This window comes from Rousettus aegyptiacus, unplaced genomic scaffold (assembly GCF_014176215.1).
Source record: "Rousettus aegyptiacus isolate mRouAeg1 unplaced genomic scaffold, mRouAeg1.p scaffold_m13_p_16, whole genome shotgun sequence".
Taxonomy (NCBI): domain Eukaryota; kingdom Metazoa; phylum Chordata; class Mammalia; order Chiroptera; family Pteropodidae; genus Rousettus; species Rousettus aegyptiacus.
This window is the reverse complement of record NW_023416291.1, coordinates 17,056,648-17,063,986: the sequence shown is the minus strand read 5'-3', so window position 1 is coordinate 17,063,986 and position 7,339 is coordinate 17,056,648.

The window sequence follows — 7,339 nt, the reverse complement described above, 5'->3', positions numbered from 1 at the left end:
ATTCTGAGAAGTTTGATCGGCATGGCCTTGATTCTGGTTAATATATTTGAAGTCTACAAACTGAATTGCTTATCATGATTCCCATTCTAGCAAGCTGTTTGCGGGCTGGCTAATCAAACACTCTAGATAGACATTTAGCAGTGGTTTTGCAAGCATAACTCTAGTGCCACCTTCTGACAGGCAGAGAAATATGCTCAGATCATTTACATTCTGAGAATCTGGATTTGATACTCAAACAGTTCTTCATACTATAAAATTAATTAGGTATTTCAAAAATGTTAAAATAATGAGCTTTAAAATTTTTCATTATGGGCAAATATAAATAATGCTGATGATAGTGAACAAAATTTCTGTAGATTCAGTAACTAAGACACAAGGTTTCAGACAAGAGAGAAGATTTAGGATTTTTGTCTTATTGATTCAATGGCATTGTGCATAGGTTTAAAAATTAGTTATTACAAAAATTCTCTAGTTATTATGAAAGGATACATAGGTATTTGCTATGAGAAAGCAGCTTTTTGAGTAGAATTCTCATTGACACTATCAAGAATAGCTATTATGAAAAGCATAGTTTGAGCCCTAGTATTTCTGAAAATATTTAATCAGAAGTTCTGCAAATCAATGAAGTCTTTCACCTAGAATAAAAATAAAATAGATGCTTCTTTCTATATATGTACACATATGTATGTTCATGCTTAACCAGGCAACGCAAAATATTCATTTTATCTGATAATGAAATCTTTTCTTTGTATATTACTTTTAAAAAGTTATCATAATCTGTATATTATTGTGCATCATGTGAATAAACAATAATATCCCAAGACACTAATGGGGTTTAGTAATGGTTTGTGAGGCTGTTATATAGCAGATGTCTTTGTGCTATACAAATAAAGGAATAGTTTCAATTTTACTCCAATTAGGAAGGAACAGTCTGTTCCAGCAGAAGGAAGGTCAATTCTCTTCTAATACAGGCCACAGACTGGTACCAGTTCATGGCCTTCTAGGAACCAGGACATACAGCAGGAGGTAAGTGGCAGGGAGCAAGAGAAGCTTCACCGGTATTTGCAGCCACTCCCCAGCGCTAGCATCACCACCTCAGCTCTACCTCAGATCATCAGACATTAGATTCTCATAGGAGCACCAGTCCCTGGAACCAAAAAGTTGGAGACCACTGCGGTAAGGGGTTAATAGTCAAAATACATAAAGAACTCATACAACTGAAAATCAAAAACATCCAATTAAAAAATGGGCAGAGGACCTCAACAGACTTTTCTCCAAAGAGGACACACAGATGGCCAACAGACATATGAAAAGATTCTCAACATTATTAATCATCAGGAAATTGCAAATCAAAACCACAATGAGATATCACATCATACTTGTCAGAATGGCTAGTATTGAAAAGTCAACAAATAACAGGTGTTGGCGAGAAAGTGGAGAAAAGGGAACTCTTATTCACTGTTGGTAAGGTTGCAAATTGATGTAGCCGGTATGGAAAACAGTATATAGGTTCCTCAGAAAATTAAAAATAGAACCACTATAAAAACTAGAAATTCCACTTCTGAGTATTTATCTGAAGAAAATAAAAACACTATTTTGAAGAAATATGCACCCTTATGTTCATCGCAGCATTATTTATAATAGCCAAGTTATAGAAGCAACCTAAGTGTCCATCAATAGGTACTGGAATGGAATGGAATATTACCCAGCCATAAAAAAACACTGTCTTGCTATGAGCCATAACAAGGATGGTACTAGAAACAGAATCATAGATATACAGAACAATCTGATGGTTGCCAGAGGGGGAGGGGGTATGAGAGAAGTGAAAGAAAGGTGAAGGGTAATAAGAGGTACAAACTTCCAGTTATAAAATAAACGAGCCATGGGGATATAATGTATTCTATAGAGAATATAGCCAATAATATGGCAATAACTTTGTGTAATGAGAGATGGTTACTAGACTTATTATGATGATCACATCATAAGATATACAAATGTTGAATCACTATGTTGTACACTTAAAACTAATATAATAGTGTATAATAAATATACTTTAATAAAAACAAAAACAAGAAAACTCAAGACTACAAATATCACAGATGAGCAAATATGGAATGCTGTAGCTAGAGTCAACAAAATTGCTAACAGAAAGTTAGTGTTAAAATACAATGGACGAACCTCTGTAGGAGGAGCAGCCTTCCTTATTAGTCTCTACGGATAGCCTCATGTTCTTGGAGACACAACTTTTATCGGGCCTCATTTCAGACCTTCATCAGAATAGGTTTCTGATATTTCGTTCAGAAAACATGGTCATCATGCATTCATTTAATACATACTGTTAGCCAACTATGTGTCAGGAACTGTTCTAGGCACTAGGGATATGGCGGCGAGCAAACACTGTCCCGTCGGGAGTGCCAGGATAGACAATGAGCAAATAAGCATGTAAATATGTAGTATAGCATTCCTCAATCTTTTTACCTCAATGAACCTTTAAAATAATTTTCAGGTCTCTGAGGACCTCTGCATAAAAATCATATCTGCAGTACATTACCAGTCAGTAACTTGTAGATATTATAATTTAAGAATAATTGCCAATGATCTTTGAAATAGAGAATACTGTTTTCCTATGGATCTGTTTATTCTGGCCAGCCTATTAGCCTCTTTTTTGCTTGGTTCCTCATCTCCACCAAGTATATAACCCCACAAAGAAAATTTGTAGTAATAGGTGAGGAAACAGTTTTTCTTTCTGCTTTTTAAAATTACTATTTGATTGTGTGTGTTTTTAACCTTATCCAATTAACCCTATGTATTTATTTCCTATGGCTGCTGTAACAAACTACTACAAATTTAATGGCTTAAAACAACATAGATTTATCATCTTACTGTTTTGGAGATCAGAAGTCCACAATGGGTCAGTAGAGCTGTGTTCCTTTTGAAGATTCTAGAGGAGAATCCATTTCCTTGACTTTTCCAGCTTCAAGAGTGAGAAAATTAAAAATAAATAAAGCAAGAAAATTTTCCAACACATTAATGGGAGACTTAAAACAAAGCACATCATTTTGAAACTCTGAATAAAGAGAAGATCCTTAAAATATCTAGGAATAAAATAAAGTCATATATGAAGGATTAGGATTCAAATGATATTAGATTTTGCAACAGTAACTCTTAAATCTAAGAAACAATGAGAAATGGCTTCAACATTCTGAGTAAAAGTTATTCCCAATGTTAATATCTAGAGTCACCCACTTATATTTTCCTAAGAATGGTTAAAGTCATTTTTTATAAGGAAGTTTAAAAAATATTAACCTCCTATGTATCCTTTCTCAGGAAGCTTTTGAAAATGTGTCCCACCCAAAGAAGAAAATAATCAAGAAATATAAAGATGTGAGATACGAGAAAGAGAAGCAACAATATAGAATCTTGGAGGTGAACGAAATTTCTAGGATGATAGTGAACTGATGTCCTAATATGATGGCTGTGCAGTAGGCTGAGACAAGTCCAGATTGGAGTGGGAGGACAGTGGATTCTAGGACAAATATCTCCAAGAAAAAAAATAAAACTGACAGATTGCTTAATGTTTTTATTATATTAAAGGGAATTTTACAGCTCTGCTGGGGAATTTTCAAGATGAATTAAATGCAAAAGGAATTTCATAAATAAAAGAATTACATAGAAAAAGACCTCCTCAGCCCCCCGATAAACCTCCCTAAACAAAACTCTGAGGCAATTGTCAACTCTAGGAAAACCCAAAAGGCTGTATGTAACAGGGAGCATAATCATATACCATAAGACTCATCTCTGGACAACATTCACATACTCATGATAAAATATTGATTCAGTAAAAAATTGTGCGATCTATTTTACGAAGATGACGGGATAGAGTATAAATATGTGTATGTTTGTGTGTGTATCTATGTGTTGTTGTGTAAATATAACAAAATTTACCATTTTAACCATTTTTTAGTGCACAATTAGTGACATTAAGTACACTCACATTGTTGTGTGACCAACCATCACTACCACCCTTTTCCAGAATTTTTTTATCTTCCCAAACTGAAACTCTCTATGTGTTAAACAATAAGTCTCCATTTCTCCCTACCTCCAGTCCTAACAACCACCGTTCTACTTTGTCTCTATGTATATGATGACCCGAGGTGCTTGATATAAATGGAATCATACAATATTTGTCCTTTCGTGTCTGGCTTATTTTACTTAGCATAATGTCTACAAGATTCATCTATGTTGTAGCAAGTGGAAGAATTTCTTTCCTTTTTAAGACTGAATAATATTCCACAGTGCGTATCTACCACATTTTGTTTATCCATTCATCTATTGTTTGGATATTTCAGATATTTGGGTTGTTTCCTGCTCTTGGTTATTATGAAATATGCTGCTTATGAATATGGGTATACAAATATCTCTTTGAGTCTCTGCTTTCCAGTCTTCTGGATCTATACCCAAAAGTGAATATATATTGCTGAATGGTATGGTAATTCTATTTTTAATTTTTTGAAGACTTGCCGCACTATTTTCCATGGCAGCTGTAACATTTTATACTCCCACCGATAGTGCATAGGAGTTCCAATTGCTCTTGCTAACATCCTTTCTAATATTTTATGGGTTTTTTTGTTTGTTTTTAATAGTCCATCCTAATGATTATGAGGTGATATTTCGTTGTAGTTTTGATTTGCATTTCCCTAATGATTAGCTATGTTGGATATCTTTCATATGCTTGTTGGCAATTTGTGTATCTTCTTTGGTAAAATATCAGTTCAAGTCCTTTGCCCATTTTTAATCAGATAATATTGCTGTTATTGTTGAGATATAGGAGCTCATTATGTATTATAGACATTAACTCCTTATCAGGCAAATATTTTTTCCCATACCATGAATTAACTTTATTGATCATGAGCTTTGATGCACATAAGTTTTTTATTTTGATGTAATTCATTTTGATCTATTTACCTTTTTGTAGTCTGTTTTGGTGTCATATCAAAGAAATCATTGCAAAATCCAATACCATGAAGGTTTTTGCCTGTTTTATTTTATTTTATTTTATTTTATTTTATTTTATTTTTTCTGAGAGTTTTATAGTTTTATTTCTTACTTTAGATCTTAGATACATTTTGGGCTAATTTTTGTATATTGTATAAGGTAAGGGTCTAACTTCATTATTTTACATGTACTATTTTACTTTTCAAAGTGTGTATGTGTTAGTTTACTTGAAAAAAAAACAGATTAAAAAAGAGAAAACAATGTCTTATTTTTAGTCAACATATAGATATGTGTCATTATTTGAAACTCTAGGTTATTTCCTATGACATCTTCTTTAGATTATTGTGGAGTTGGTGGTAGTAAAGTTTTAAATAAGGTCTTCAAATATTGAAGGTCTTATTTTAAATATTTTGTTTGTCATAAAAAAATTGAGAATCCAAAACTTTTCTGTTTTGGAAGTAAAAGTGCTTAGGGAAGAAAGAAAATAGTTCCTTACACCTCCCTCTTAAAAATGTTTCTAGATTTTTCTTAGGCCCTTGACATTATAATTTCATCGCTGTGAAAATAAATAAGAAATAAATAAAAACATTGTAAAACCTAAGTTATATGAAAAAGATAAAATATTCTGCTAATTAACAAAGTTTAACAAGTTATTTTACAGCTTTTTAACATTGTTTTCTCCCTATATAATTATAATTCTCAAATAAGAGGGTGAGAGGTAGGGAATTTGGAAAGAGGAAGAGGAAGAAAAAAGTGGGAGGGAATTAAATGCTTAAGGCATAGAAATTACTATTTCATACTTGAAGAGGCCTTGAGTTCTTTTCTTAAATAATTTTCCAGAAGGATATCCTAAATATTATTTAAAATTTATTTGCAAAAGTGATTCTAATTTTTCTGAATGTAATTGCCTATCGAGAAGCAAATGAAATGTAGATTTTAGGCTAGAAAAAAAGAAAATTGACATTGTTGACTATGTTGGTGGCAGAACATATATTCAAAATAAATGTTTTTTTTTTTTTTTAATTTAATGCAAAATTTTATTGCAAAGCTTTATGCCTAAAATCTAGACAATTACACTCCAGGATTTCAACTAATGAATACCACATGTTAGACTCAATAACTTCAGCTGCAGGGTAGAGAACACTGTGTTAAAGCCATTCAGATAATAAATAGCTATCTAGGTCCATTTCAGCTGGAGCAAGTCAACTGTATTGAATGTGAGTGAAACATTAATTCTTCATAAGAGCATACCCAATTGGCAGACACTTTGACATGTAATATACATTAGTTCACCCTTCCGCCCCCATGGAATCATTTATTTCATCCTTTGCTTGAGTCTGTACTTATGTGCATGCCTATCTCCAATCTCTTGAATCTCTCTTTGGGGTATCACTTACATGTACTTACAAAACATACATTTTTAAACAGACATATGAATGAAAACAGTTCTAGTTTTCTGGAAGTGTTAGTCTGTCATTATTTCTGTTTGTTCTGAAAACATCACGTGGCTCTCTTCGTCCCTCTGGGAGTGCCTCTGGGTTTCCTTCGCTATCCTTGGGACTTAGACATCTTTCACTTCTTTCTTTTAAAAGTCTTATACAAACAGAGGAAAAAGACTATTACATGTTAGTATTGGACACAAAGGACACCTGGGACTTGTTTTGGCTCCAGAATTGAAAAAAAAAAAAAATCGAGAAATGAAGAGGGAGAGGCAGATTTTTCTCAGAGAGGGCTGCCCCACTGTAGGAGTGATTCTCTTGGGACAAAGTCTTGCTTTTGAAAGCCAGCCTTGGGAAGCAGCAACAGGAAATGCGGAAAGAAATAAATCTGTCAGACTCATTTTCCTTTCTGTTTTACGGTGGAATTGTTTTTGTTGTCTTCCCCCTCCTCTTGGAAGGAAGCCAATTTCTCTGTGGCTGATATGAACCCCTGAACTGGAAGGTGTGAGGAGGTGGGTGGAGGCACTATTTCAGACTTTATAATAGAGCTGCTTCCTTATACAGCATTTCTATCATGCTTTTTACCATATTATTGTAAACTAATTTAATTTCATTCAAATTTTGAAATATATGCAATGTATATAAATTATTTGTATTTATGTGAAGTTATGCAAAACTATAAAACACATATTTAAAAGTTTCAACAAATAAAGGTATGTATACTCAATATGATATATGCATGTACAAAGAATATTCTTTGTGGTCATATATACATTATTTTATATACATGAACGCTAGTCTAAAATAATTCTAGAAGATACGTAGATCGCCTTTTAAAACTGAGAACTGGTTTAAAGAGGGAATAAGACCTGCTTAAGTTTATGAGTAGTACCTGGCTAAGCTGG